The sequence below is a fragment of the Agelaius phoeniceus genome, chromosome Z, assembly GCF_051311805.1.
Source record: "Agelaius phoeniceus isolate bAgePho1 chromosome Z, bAgePho1.hap1, whole genome shotgun sequence".
In the NCBI taxonomy this organism is placed as follows: Eukaryota; Metazoa; Chordata; class Aves; order Passeriformes; family Icteridae; genus Agelaius; species Agelaius phoeniceus.
Window position 1 is genome coordinate 14897946 of NC_135303.1, and position 14759 is coordinate 14912704.

Genomic DNA, 14759 nt, shown 5'->3' on the forward strand with positions numbered 1-14759 from the left:
GTTAATCTTAAAATAATGAAATACAACTGACAGAGATCTCTAAAAGCAGTATTCAGCAGTCATTTAGAATTTTTTCAATATTTTGCTTGGCAGAGTGTTTATCCCTCATATGTCACTGCCATTTGCACTGAGTGCTATCTCAACATGATTCCATTAATATTTCTGTTTTAATCATCAGTACTGGCAGAGCTGACCAACAGGAATTTAGTCTCATTTGTGTATCCATTCTGATTAGTTTTGGAGTTGTTTGGTTGATGGTTTGTTGGTTTGTTTTGTTTTTTTAATATTCAGTGTCTTCACATGACCTGGACAGTACTCAGTAGGCAAGAAACCCCAAAACATTAACAAACCCTAGAATACCATCCCTACAGACACAGTGCTCATTCTTAGCGCCAGGAGCCCTTCACAAACACCAGTACATTTATCTTTCTAGTCACCATAAGCAGATGACACTGGCAGTTTATATACAGACACAAATGGGACGGGGCCACTGGGATCAGCGTCCTGAGCTATTTATTTTCAGCATCAGTCTCATTACAGGGTTATGGCAATGAAGAGATGCTAACAGCTCGCTGGTCAGGCAGCAGGGCAAAGAAACTTAATGTTACAACATACCATAAATGTGTCTCAGCCAATTACATAGAGCAAAAGCATACTGACAGTAGTTCTATCCAATCACCTTAAGCACACGTAGCTTTGGTTAAAACAATAGTGGCCTATTCTCAAACACAACGGCTCGTTTATAAGAGACAACGAATAAAGCTCTATTCATAAGCATAACCTTCTAGATATATACTAAATAAACTTGTTGCAACTTAGAAAGGCAAACTACACAGCTCTATTGTTCTATTTCTCACGTCTTCTCTACCGCTTAGATATCTTTTTTCTGCTGTTTTAGCACTTCACAATTCCTGCTGCAGCTGAGGCCTATCTTTTTTACCACCTTCCCAAAACCCTCTGGTTTTTATGGATTCCCACAGCAGACACTGCTGCTGTTCTACAAGTAACAGGAAGTGATGTAACTGGCAGTTTAGGGTGTTAAATGTGAAAATTCCAAATTCTCATTTTTACTGGCACTCACTGGCACTGGATATTCTCACCTGCGGCCCCCAGCTTCCTCCACTCTACCACTCTGCCAGGATGCAGCAGCGGCTGAAGCCTTTCCCCGCCAGGAGCCGAGCGGTGCCCGGGGATGGCCGCGGGATGGGGAGGTGGCGGTGGCTCTGGGCTGCCTGGCGGGGCCGCAGCAGCCTCACCCGCTGGCAGCGGGACGTGCTCCAGGGGCAGGGACGAGCCGCGCTCGCAGCCTGAAACTCCTCCCCGCCTCCTTTTCGGCCCACCCAGAGCCCCTTCCCCGCTGCCGCCCGCACCGGGATCTTCGTGCGTGCCGCCAGTACATCTTCCCTTCCCCTGCTCCTTTGTATGGCTAAGGAGGGATGTTTGACAAGACATAACTTTGTCAGTGAATCCTCTATTTTCTTCCTTGCTCAGTTCTATCCTTAGGCTTGTTTGCTCCGTAATTCCTCTCAAAGAGGCAGAGTTCTAGCGATCTCTATTTTCTGGAGGTTCTAAATGCAAGGAAGGAAGAGTGAGAAGTTTGTAAATGATAGATAGGAATAGATGACAGATATTTGTCTTTCCATACAGTGGAAAGCGAAGTGCTAGTAGAACTCTAAAATAGGTTTATTTCTTACCATATGATTTAATTGTAATAGATATTTAGATTATTAGATCAATATTAAATACATTCCTAGTACAGTTATGACTTTTCATGTTCTATGGAAGATAAAAAGAAAACCATGCTGTTTTTAAGGAAATACCTCCTTCACAACACTGATTTCAAAAGCCAGTTGCTGTCCTTTTTTTAGATGTCTCTTCATAGGGAAGATTTTTTTTAATTTAACCACTACCTTAAATTAGCCACTATCTTATGAAGGAATCCTCCAGGTGTCTTTTCTATGGCCATAAATCTCTGGCTTCAGAGAATCAATTCATTTCTAAAAACATCCATCTCTCTGCTGTCACAACATGGAGCCCTGTAGCCTGCATTTTCCTCTCTGTGCTGCACTCCCTCCCAAGTAATCCCTCACGTTGGGGTGAGATACAGAGGAACCTGCTTCTGTTATCCTCACTCTACCTTCAGTGCAGGTGTGTATTTCCAGAGGGCATCATCCCCCAAGCTTTGACTCTGTTACTCTGAATCTGAAGTTTTCTTCATAGGACTGACAGTAAGTGACCTTTTTGAGTGAGCAAGAATTTTGCCTTTCATCTGCTTCAAGACTTTGAGTTGTGCCTCCTCTTTGCATCTGAAACATAAAACCTCATATATTTTGAGTTTGTTTCACCCTTCATGCCTTGTAACATAAATGATAGAAAGAATATAAAAGAATAATCCTGGTTATTTTTTGACCTCATTTTAATTAAACTGATGGATCATATTTTAATGTGACTTTTTAGATATCATACTACCAGAGCTATCATGTACCTAACTTAGCAATCTGAAGCCCATAAATTTTCCTGGCTTCTGAATATTTATTGGATGCAATATCCACAGTAAATTGAAAGTTTAAGGGAGGCCTCCCAGCTAGACCAAGGAGACATGAAAACAACAAAAGGAAACAATAGAAGAGACAGATACTTTCTAGTATTGAAATTGTATCATCATATCAGAAACTGTAGCATGTTTTTTCTTTCTTGAAAAACTTTTTTTTTTTTTTAATCCTGGCTGATTGAAAGCTGGAGATCATGATCATAAAATTAGCTCTCAGATGGTGAAATTTAGAATTTAATCTTGGCTTCACAAAGTGGAGAATTCCTTTCATTATTTGACTGCTGTGAGCACGTATGACAGGCAAACTTAGGCATGTGTGTGAAAAGATGTTCCCTCTCCATGCTGGAGTTGAGTTTAATGCATCATAATCAGAGTAAAGCTATCTTTTTATCTCCTTTAAAAAAAAATGTGAGTGTGGCACTAAGAATAAGTGGATTTCGTTGTTCTTTCTGTTGTTCTTTCTGCCCGAGAATAATTTCACTTAATCTATATTAACATATCTTAGCTAGTGAAAAGTTTTGTAATGTTATTATCTTACAATATAAAGCATTACAAGTGTTTTTTAAACTACATATTTTCCCCACTAGTTAAACAGAAATAACTTTATTCTGTTTAATTTTCTGAAATAGTAAGTTTTAAAGGAGTAGTTTTCCTCTGCTGTAATTGTCTGTAATTTTTTTTTTTTAATATTAATGATGTTTCACCCCAAAGGTATAATGTTATTCCTCAATAGTGTTCTGCTTTTGCAATACCCTTCTGGCTGCATTGCCAGTCCTTACCTGAAGTTACTTTGCTTATTGTCTAACTCAGACCTATAACTGACGCAAAGCCATAGTGACTTGTGATACGAGCCTAGTTCTAAAATACAACACAATAATAACAAGCAATATTTTTTCAGTACTTTCTGTTAAGATTTTGTTGGCATTTTAAAAATGCAACTCTGTGATGTCTTTCATTCTGTCTCTTCTCACACTTTACACTTCCAGAATTTAAAAAAAGAAAAATATAGGAAGATGTATAGAATGTATTGGGAGAGAAAGGGGTGGGAGTTGCCTCTAAAAGAAGCAAAAGAAACCTAACATGGACACTTGTAACAAACCCAGTTTTATTGATATCTCATGGAACAATTTCTATTTATTTCAGCTGGATTAACTAAGGTCTCCCATGGAGGAAAGGAAAAGCTCCTGAATGTATGGGACATGCTTTTTCCTTCAATATTTTATTTTTAGTAATAAATGCAGGGTTTTGCAATAGTTTGGTAAAATCTTGGTGCAAAATTCTAGAAAAAAAGCAATACAGCACTGTCACATAGGGTCAAGAACTCTGCAATAATCAGTTAAAATAAAAAGTTGAGGAGAGAGTTATGCTTAACAGACAAATTTGGACTGAGGTACTCACTACTAATCTGCAAGGAAATATAAAATCTTATATTAATAAAAATCTAATATTTCTGTGTCAAATTCATCCTGGTTGAGAAAAGTTGGGTGGAGAGTTTAATTCCAATAGAAGGGGAAAAGGATGGTTGAGTTCTGTGAGTTGTACATGGACAGAGCTGCAACAATGCTAGACAAAGGGAAACCATGCAAGACAAAATAAAGGGTTTGTGATGGATCTCAGGCAGGGGCAGGCGGGGATGCTAAAAAAACAAATTGACAAGTGAGGACTATTAGGAATTCAATAAATAGTTGTTCTTTTGTCACATTCAATGCCTAATGACAAGCTAATTCTATACCACTTCCTGCCTGCTTTTACTTCTGTTAAAACAGTCTCACAGAACTTTACCTCACCAGATCTATTTTGGAACAGCACTGAAAAGTACATGGAAAACCAGTTCTATAGTGCAATATTTGTATCTGCAGGCAGTTTTTGCAGGTGGCAGCAGTCCTTGGCAATGAAAAGAGAAATGACACTGAAATGCTGGGCATGCAGGAACCATAAGCAATTCAACAGGAAGGCAGGTTCTTGCAGAGAGGCATCTGCACAAAAATGACAGTAAAGCCCAGAGGGTTGTGGAGATTCCATTCTTGGAGGGTTACAAGACCAGGCAAAGACCTGAGTGACCTGGCCTGCCCTTGTCGCTCATCCTGCTCTAGGGAGAAGATTCTAATAAGTGACCTTCTGAAGTCTATCCCAACCCAATTTTTTCTAAGATTCTTCCCATTGAGTTCCAATTTCCATGTTTCCCTTCCCCTGACTTCTCTCCGAGGCAGAAATCAATGTTACTCAAATTATACACAATCATATCCCAATTCACCACATAATTCCCTCAGGAATTAATTTCAAAATTTAGTTTAAATTATACATGTGGTGTGATACATCAAGATACATCTTGGAACTATTATTTAGAGGACATTATAACTGCTTACAACTTACAACTGCTTACTAAACTACAAATACACTGTATATTCCAGAAAAACCCAGTGATTTGTTTGTTTGGGTTTTTACCCTTTTTCCTTATCCAAACAAAAATAGAAAGTCAGTAAAATTATGGACAGACAACCAGGACATACAGAATGAGAGCATGGATATAAGGAAATGTGCTCATCAGACTAAGAACTAGCAGAGGGAGCTAAACCAGAGGAATAGATGAAAAGCAGGACACAATCTTCAAAATGTGAGAGAAAAAGGTGAATACTAACAAAGGCATTCCTAGAACACTTAAGGGAACAAATAATCTCAGGAGAAAGAATTCTAAGAGCGTTGCAGAACTACACAAAATGTATTTAAAAAAACCCAATTAACTTGTAGACTTGCACTATCTTTTGAGGAATGACCAGCACTCTGCCTTCAGGAGAGATTTCATTCTCTTCTCCAGCCCCAGATTCAGCTGCTGCCTAGAAGTGCTCAAAGAGAAGGGATCCACAGAAAATGAGAGCTTGCTGTTACATCCCATTTGTCTGCCTCTTTATGCCCCTTCCAATTTTAATGACAGCACAAAACAGCTTTGAAAAAATTAACACAATATCCCTTACATTAACACTGTAAATACAATTGTTTACATTTGTATAACTTAGAAATAACACTATTTTTCTTCAATGACAAAAATACTTTGATTCAGTTCTATTAGGAAAAGGTCACCTCTGAAGACTTACTGTTTGTATCAGTGAGTTTATTTCACATCTAAGACTATAAGAAAATCCACTTTTGTATTTATTTTGCCCTGCTAATAATAAAAAGTATTTGGTATTTTAGAAAAATCAACATCCTTGTGGAAGATTTGTAAAGAGAATGACCTTGTTAAGTAACTTCTAAGTTTATTATGGAGGAAGATGGATCAGTTAAGAGATCTAACCGGGCTGACTGCTGGCTAAAGCTCCACAGCATTTTCTCAACCAACTGGACTAAGTTTGGGTGAATGGAGCAAGGAAAAAGGCACAACCAGAATATTTTATCATCAGCATCCACACACTGGTAAAATACATAAAAAATTGAAGGCAGAGTAGGTCCTGAAATTGCACTGTAATGAACAGCACATACATTTTCTTCAGTGACACATTGCTCCAGACCAATCCATGACCATGCATATTCCCATAAACACCTCTGATGATCATAACCCTCTCACATAGTAGCAACTTTTAGCAGGTTGGAGCAAGCAGCTCCCCAAGAATAAACACAAGATGTAAGGCTTTATTTTAAGAAACAGAGACAACCATAATCAACTAGAAAACTTATTTAAGCAACAAGGTAAAATGAAAACCTATTTTACCAAGCAGATTTTCTGCAGGAAGACTCAAACAGCCAGTGACACAAATAGCAGAATCAAGGAGCAAAAACTGTAGGAAGTGACAGCCTTCTCCAAACTTGCTTCTAACTTTGTGCAAGTAACTGCAAAATCAGCACCCAAAAAAACCCTCAGTAATATGCCAATGTCCATTGCAAAGCCATTTTTGTTAATAAAAGTAATTCCCCAACACTCAAAGTGCACGTTAGATATCATGCATCTCTCTCACCTACCTGGTATGCTTGCACAGAAGCACTGCTACTAGCCTACATCAAGAAGAGAACAATTTCACTACTAACACCTTGGACATGTTATTACCTTGAAGTTATTAACACCTTGGAGCCATAGTCTGTGGAACTGCCATCATGGGCTTCTGACACTGGTGAGGTGTTGTCTGAATTACTTATTTATCTTCTTTGGTTTCACGTCTCCTACCACAAGAGCTACAGCACATGCACTCAGCGGGGACTGTGATGTAAAAATGTACGAAAGGAAGACCTCCTTGCTTTCCAGGTTATCCAAAGATGTTCTGGGCCCAGAGATGTCTACATCTTCCCCTCCTTAGTCTGTCTGAGTCCCTGGGAGACCTTCACCTGGGAGATAATATTTTACAGTGAACAGTGCAGCACTCTATGTCCGCCTTAGGACTCTCACGAACACAGATGCACACAGAAGGTGCACAATCAAGAGTGGGCACATTCCCAGTTTCAGAGGCATAAACAGTGTGATTTACTGATCATTGTGACAGAATAAGGGTCATAAACTATCCTTAATAAATACACTGATATGAGAAAGCACAAGCAGTAGAATCCCTTGGAATAAAAGTTACCTGACAGGCACCCTATTGTATTTGCTGAGACTCTTGTGGCAGGAAGGAATGATTAATCTGACTCCATGTTCTCAGAAGGCTAATTTATTATTTTATGATACTATACTATATTAAAGAATGCTATACTATACTAAAGAATACAGAAAGGATACTTACAAAAGGCTAAAAAGATAATAATGAAAACTTGTGAGTCTTTCCAGAGTCCCGACACAGCTTGGCACTCATTGGCCACTGAGTCAAAACACTCACAGCAGAAACCAAACAAGCAACCACCTGTGGTAAACAATCTCCAAACACATTCCACATGAACAAAACAGAGGAGAAGCAAATGTGATAAGAATTTGTTTTCCTTTTTCTCTGAGGCTTCTCAGCTTCCCAGGAGAAAAATCCTGGGTGAAGGGATTTTTCAGAAAATGTGAATGCCACAGCACCCCTGTGGAGAAGCAGCTGGGCACAGCCCATCAGCCATTCCAGGATTTACAGGGCAAGTCTCCTCTGACCCCCTCCCCTCCTATGCTGTATTTATAGTTTTCTTTGGGGGTGGGGAAAAGAAAAAGTTCCAGCTGATGTAATTTTATGATTACGTGGAGACTGAATGATTTTAGTTCACACATGTAAAGCAAGTAGAAGTTTTACTTTATTAGCATATGCAGGTATGAAAAGTTTTTTGTATTTTCAAGCCAATAAAACAAAATTCAGCTTTTGGTGACTGGTTGGGCCCTTCCTTGGTTTAGCTCCCTTTGGCTGCATTGCTTTAAACAGAGCATGGCACAACACCTCCATGCCACTCCATCCCTTGTTTCCTGTTTCTCTCAGGCCAGCACACCAGGCTCCCTCAGTGTCCCTGCTCCTGGGGCAGCAGACTTCTTGTTTCTGTTCAACTACTGCCACCATGGACTTCTCCTTGCTCAGACTTGTCTTTTAATATTTCTCCACAAGGACTGAAATAAAATGTTGGCTTATGGCACCTGTACTCTAAAGCTACAGAAAATGTATGTGAAGACTGCACCACAACCAGATGGCATTGTTGCGTGGGCAGTGACAACAGTCAAAAAGCATCTTCTGTTTGCAGTGGTGAGAGAATACACCTCCACAAGACGTGTACATGCAAAGTACCTTACCTGGAGAGTTCTCTAAGAATGCACACTATTCAACATAAACATAATCCAAGAAAAGAAAATAACTAGTTCTCTTCTGACCAGAAAGCACAGAGCAGGCTACAAGCATGCTAGGAGGCACCAAAATTTCACTCCACTTTATAAGAGAATAGTCTCCATCCAAAAGAATCACATTAGCAGCACACTGGAGGTCTTCAAAAGCCTCTGGACACAACCTTGAATAATGTGCTCTACAAGACTCTGCTTAAAGCAGGGAGGCTGGACTTAATGACACCCAGTGATCCCTTCCAACCTCACCCATTCTGTGATTCTGAGATAATAAACAGCAAGTCTAAATCCGTTCTCACAGTTCTTGTTACTTTATTTTCCTGTTTGCTTTCAAACCATGTTGTTAACATTGCTCTCATTCTGACAACTGCATGAGAAAGAGGGGGGAAGACACAGCAAAACACAAAGAGCAGCTTTTTTAGGCATGTCCTCAGTATTTATTTGTATTACTTTGCATAATCTCAAGTGCTTTCTGGATGCTGAGGTTAGTTTATTCGCTATGCAAATGAAGAAGCTCCTTCTGCAGATATTTCCATGATAAAGCTATTCCCAACAATCCTTAGAAGTACCTACTTGGTACTCAGTAGGACTCACTAATCCTAAGGTCTTCAGCTGAGCAAGGTCAAGGATCTCACAGGGGTTTTTTTAACATCACTACACCTTCAGCTGCACTAGCAAGTCTGGGGTTTCCCAAACAGCACAAGAAGTACTTGGCTTAAGCAGCAACTTACTTTACAAGGTTTCTCATAATTTTTACAGAAGACCCTCTGTACACTGAACCAAAATGGTTCCAGTGTTCATGTAGTGGAACAGCTGATAAAGCTTCAGCTGTTTCTAAACCCTGCGGCTCTGGGGATTTTACTGTGACAATCAGAATAAAAAGAACTGCTGAAGCCACCAAACATCCCAGCTATTGCAAGATCATACTCTGAATGGCTGCAAAAAGAAGCTGGATCAAGGATAATTGGGCTGGAATCATCCTCAGCTATATTTCCTCCCCAGAGATCCCCATGCAGGAGAGAAGGAACGATTTCTACACCACAGAACAAACTGGGTATCTTCAGCTGCAGGGGGGAAAAGCAAGACATGTAAATTACTACCATCATTCACCTTAAAATGTAGAGGTTTATCTGCATATGTTGACCTTTTAAAAAGTCAGTTAAATAAACCTGTAACTTAAAACAGCACAGGATCAAGTTAACAGAGATGCTGAGCAAATCCAGAGGATTCCAGTTTTTCATAAAAGCTAGCAGCAGAACAGCCAATCAAATCTCTTTTAGGAAGACAATAAAGAATTTAAACTGCATTTGGTGCTGTAATATTGACCAGATTCAATAACAACAACTACCACCACTGTGGCATTAGAAGGCTCAGGCATCTCTCAGCAACCTTGAGGAAGTACCCAAAGAGCCAAAACTGCAGTCACTTAAGCAGATGGAATCAGAAAATCAACAGCGTGCAAAACAGCCCTGCTTATGTACATTTCTCATCGTGAAAGTGTTCCAGGGAGTGAGAAATATGATTTCCATCTGTAAGTTTCCCAAATAATTAGGCAAAGTGCTGGCACTTTGGAATTCACTCTGGAATGTTAGCACAGGGTGATGTGGCAAAAGCCATTACACCTTAGAATAAAGGGCATTTGATCCCTTAAAAACTGGAGTCTCCTACCGACAGAACCTGGTGCACATCAACTAACAGGAACTTTGTTGCAAGAAAATAAAATCTAGATAACTGATACCCAGCTGTCACTGTAATGAGAACTGAGAGAATTGCTTGTACCTGAAGCTGTGCCCAAAGTTCCCTTGCTTCCCTGTCTCCTGAGCTCCTTTCAGTCAGGTCCATCTGGGGCTGGATCCTTTGTCTGGCAAAGAAACTCACCCAGTCACTGTGCCAGTTGTTCATCTGAAGGACCACGACTGCAGATGTCAGTTCTATACCACACAAAAGGCAGATTTGCTTCTTTTTCAAATAAACCTTTTGAGGATCACACAGCCTTTGTGCTGGTACCATCCACGACAATAAGTGCTACCATTTAATTTAATCTTATCTTAAAATGTTAAAATGGAGGAATAATTAATTTTCTCTCAGTGATTAAAACTCAAAAAATTGAGGAGCCGTTTGTGTCCAATGCAGCTATAAGTGCTGTCCAAAGCACTACTTAGCAGGATAAACCATGTTTTTTCTTATTCATGGCTCCACAAAAATTCATTTATTTACATTATGATAATTTTGACCCTTTTTTTGTCAACAAAGGAGAAATGAGACAAACTTAAAATTCTATCAGTCTGATGAAATACAACCTATCTGTAGAAGACAACCACAGCAGGTAACTGTATAAAAGCCAAACTAATCCACAGACTGGACTTCCATTTGCTCTTGTCCTTTACCTTTCAAACCAAAGACAAAAATTCAACACCAATGACAAAATACTGAGCATCCAAAATGCAAATGAACCTTAAAAACTATGCAAGGGTACAACGCTGCTTCCATTGAGAATAAAAAAAGTTGCACTTTAATATTCTTTTTGTCACAATGGTTAATGTTCTTTTGTTACAATAGTTGCTGCTGCTGGTAGCCATGTTATACTCCTTATTTTTGTATTTTGAGGTACTGTATCTCTTCTGATACCATGTTCTTGTAGAGATTGTGGTTCAGGCTCCCAAATTGAATTGATCACAGAGATCCAAAACAGGGCAAACAAAAGCAAAAAGAAGAACACCCCCACCTGTGTGTTTCATCCCAACCTATTCTCATACTATCTTTAGTGGAAGAAGATGAACCTGTCCTGAAGTGGCAAAAGCTATTTTAATTATTTTGTAAATGATTATTCATTAGATTAAATTTGCAAACAGCTGTGTACTGTACCAACTGCGCTCCTTTTCTTCATCGTCTCTCTAAGTTGTCTCTCTAAGAAGTCACCTTCTTCTAGGTTATGAAGGTGAAGATCAGCCAGCCAAGCAGTGCTGAATACCTAAGAAACAAAAATAATGTTAGCAGCTCTGACACATGAATGAATCCAGGTCTTGATATTCCAGGAGTTACTTGAAAATGTCTATAAAGCAAGCAGTAGTTCTTCAGCTCTAAAATAGCTTCCCAAAATTTCCCAGTATTATAAAGACCTTGTCTTCCTATCACGATTGCATATTAATACAGACAAAATGTACTTTCCTTGCTGTTTGTGACACCACTATTGAAAGTGAAATCATAAATTTACTAACAATGATAAACTATCAATTCTAATTCCTGTGTGGTATCGCTTCCCTAAGCATTTTCAGCAAGGTATATATAAGAAAGCATGCACATGATGTGGAATATGTTATGCCTTTTTTTTAAAATTTCCTCTGGCAAACTCTCTGTCAGACCAAACAAGGCTGATCCTCTTCCTTCTATCACTGTCTCTGGCTGCTCTTCTCTAAAAGGCCTCAAAGAGGGGTGTCAGGTAGGCCTGGTTTATCTATTTTTAATAAAAGCTGATCCTCTACAAAGTTCGGGAAAATCTTGTAGTAATTGCAAACAACCCTTACAGATAGTTGCTCCCCAAATTATGTTCCTTTTCCTTTTCTTGACCTTTCTGAACTTTCTCTATTCTAAAGGCAATGTCATTTAAAGCAAGTGTAGTTCTTCATTTTGTTCCTGTTAACACAGAGAGTAGCTATCCCCCAGAATTTGCACCTCAAAAGTACCATTTGAAATCCAAACCAGAAAGTTCTCTGTCCTTTCTCTGGGGACTCACTGAGAGCTCTTCATGAATCAAACCCTGGCAATGAGCAGGATCAGGAACAAGACTTAAAACTGGCTACAGAAGTTCTGAAAATGAGAAAAGAAAAATTGGTCATGATCACCTCCCCAGTGGAATCAGATGGGATTCATCATATTAAGTGCTAGTCACAGAGAAGGGTCAAAAGTTTGAAACTATCAAAATGAAGGTTAAGAGTTGCAAAAATATTGAAATTCAAAATTAATTCATTTGGGAAAGTGCCTCTGCAAACTCATGGCAAACATTACAGCACTGGTTCTTATATCAAAGGCAAGTACACAAAACAAGTGATCATGTTGGTAATTTTCCCTACTGTAAAAAGGAACCTTATTGTAAAAACCACTAATTACCTAAACAAACAAGCCAAAAGTAACCAAAACCCAGAGTCATTTCTTGATGTATTATCAGTTTGGTAGGTGAGGCATTATAAAGTATTTTATACAATTCTCTGCAGTATAATTTCTCACATTCCTTGACATGCTTTATAAAAGCTTTCCTTTTATGAAAGCAAGTGATTTAATTGTCATAATAGCCAAAATTTCTGGTCAAAGGAGGCAAAAATAACTGTTTTACCTGTGTAAGCTCTTCATATCCAAATGTTCCATCACCTGCACAGTATCGTCCCCAGGCAGTTCTACAACCTTGATGGGTTTAGGCACTCTTACTGTCTGTGTTTTCAGGATGGCTTCCAAACTTGCCATTTCTCCCAGAAACATTTGTCTGGCCTGCCAGATATTAAAGAAAAGCATTGGTCTCTATAAGCATCAGTCACAGTTAAAATAAAATAAAATATAAAATAAATAAAAAATTTGGAACAAATATTTATTGATGCACAAGATACAGACAGAATTGTACCATCAGGCTTGATGATAATTTTACAGTTGCAGAAATTTTAGTTTGTAAAACAAAGTGAAAATCAAGTTAGGTTCTAGCATTATCTATAACTTAGAAACTCTGTTTACAGTTGAAGGAGTGCAAACTGCGTACACACAAAATGTGTGCAATATTCTATTAATACAGCAAATGTCTAGGAAGTCATGGACAATATACACCATCAGTTGGCAAGCTAGAAGAATGGCGCTGACATTCACAGACACCATGACTGTCCAGACCGAGAAATAGAGTCAAGCTTCAAAAACAGCTCTATTTGCAGCCACAGAATCCCAGAACCATGCAATCCTTAAGGCTGAAAAAGCCCTCTAAGATCCCTCAGTCTAACCACTAACCCAGCACTGCCCTGGGCACTCCATCAGTGCCTGACAACCCTGCAGGTGAAGAAATTTCCTCCAACATCCAATCTAAACCTCCCCTGACACAACTTGAGGTTGCTTCTTCTCACTTGTTCCCTGGGAGCAGAGCCTGACCCTGCACCCTCCTATCAGGGGTTGTGCAGAGCCACAATTCCCTCCTGAGCCTCCTTCTCTCCAGGCTGAGCTGAGCCCCTTTCCCAGCTCCCTCAGCCGTTCCTGGTGCTCCAGCCGCTTCCCCACTCCACTCCCTTCTCTTGTCATCCTCCAGCCCCTCAATGTCTTTCTCGTCATGAGACGCCCAAAACTGCCCGCAGGGTTCGAGGTGTGGCCGCATCAGTGCCCAGCACAGGGGACAGTCCCCGCCCTGGTCCCGCTGCCACACCCGGACTGGCACAACCCAGGGATGCCGCTCCCCACGGCGGCGCCCGCCCAGCCCCGGCAGCCCCGATCCCCACCCTGCCGCGGCTCCCCCTCGCAGCTGCTCCTCACGACCCCCCGGCCGCGGCCCGTGTCGCAGCTCCGGCCCGGGCTGATGCAAACGCCGCCCGAGGGCCCGGTCGGCCGCAGCACCGCGGTGCTCCCAGCTCGCTTCAGCGCGTCCCCCATGGCGGCCGCTGTGAGGGGAGCCACGGGCGGGAAAGGAATTAAAGGCACGGGAAAAGGCAGGGAGAGAAGGAGCGGGCAAGGGGCAGCTGGGGCCGAGAAAGGGCATTTGAGGGGGGAAAGGGAGTCGGAAGGGAGTCAAAGGGCGGCTTAAGTCAGCAAAAAGGGCGGCAGAAGCGGCTGGGGCAGGTAAAGGAGCCGGGCTGATGAACCCGGCCGCTGCTGTCAAAGGGCTCTCTTGCTCCTCATATGCCAGTTTCAGTTCGCATGTTCAGTTTTGTTCTTGTGCTCATGACAGAATCAATTACAGAATCGCAGAACATTCTGCGTTGGAAGGGACCCACAGGGTTCATTGAGTCCGACTCCTGCCCCTACACAGGACACTCCAACAATCACATCGTGTGCCTGAGAGTATTGTCCAAATGTGCACCTTGAGCTCTGTCAGGTTGGTGCTGTGACCACGTCCCTCTTCCAGTGCACAAACACCTTCTGGGGGAAGAAGCTTTTCCAAATATCCAGCCTAAACCTCCCCGATACAATTTCAGGTCCCCTTGGGTCCTGTCACTGGGCACCACCTGTGGGAATCCATAAAATCAGAGGGTTTTAGGAAAACTGCAGAAGGCAGGCCTCAGATGCAGCAAAATTTTCAGTAGAGCTAAAAGCAACAGTCATGAGATAAGTCAGGAGAAAAATTATTTAAGCTGTAGAAAAGACATGGGCAAATAGAACAATAAAGCTATGTATTAGTGCTTGTCTAGCTCTCTAAGTTGCAGAAAGTTTATCTAGCAAGATATTAGGAAAATTAAGCTTATGAATGGAGCTCTGTGCGTTGTCTCTTATAAACGGGTATTGTATTTGAAATAAGCAAGCATTGTTTTAACC

The 14759-nt window shown here is 40.7% G+C and overlaps 1 pseudogene; it reads right to left on the minus strand.

The window, feature by feature from the left end:
• Positions 1-8994: 8994 nt before the first annotated feature.
• Positions 8995-13930, minus strand: LOC129133726 (ketosamine-3-kinase-like; annotated as a pseudogene).
• Positions 13931-14759: the final 829 nt, after the last annotated feature.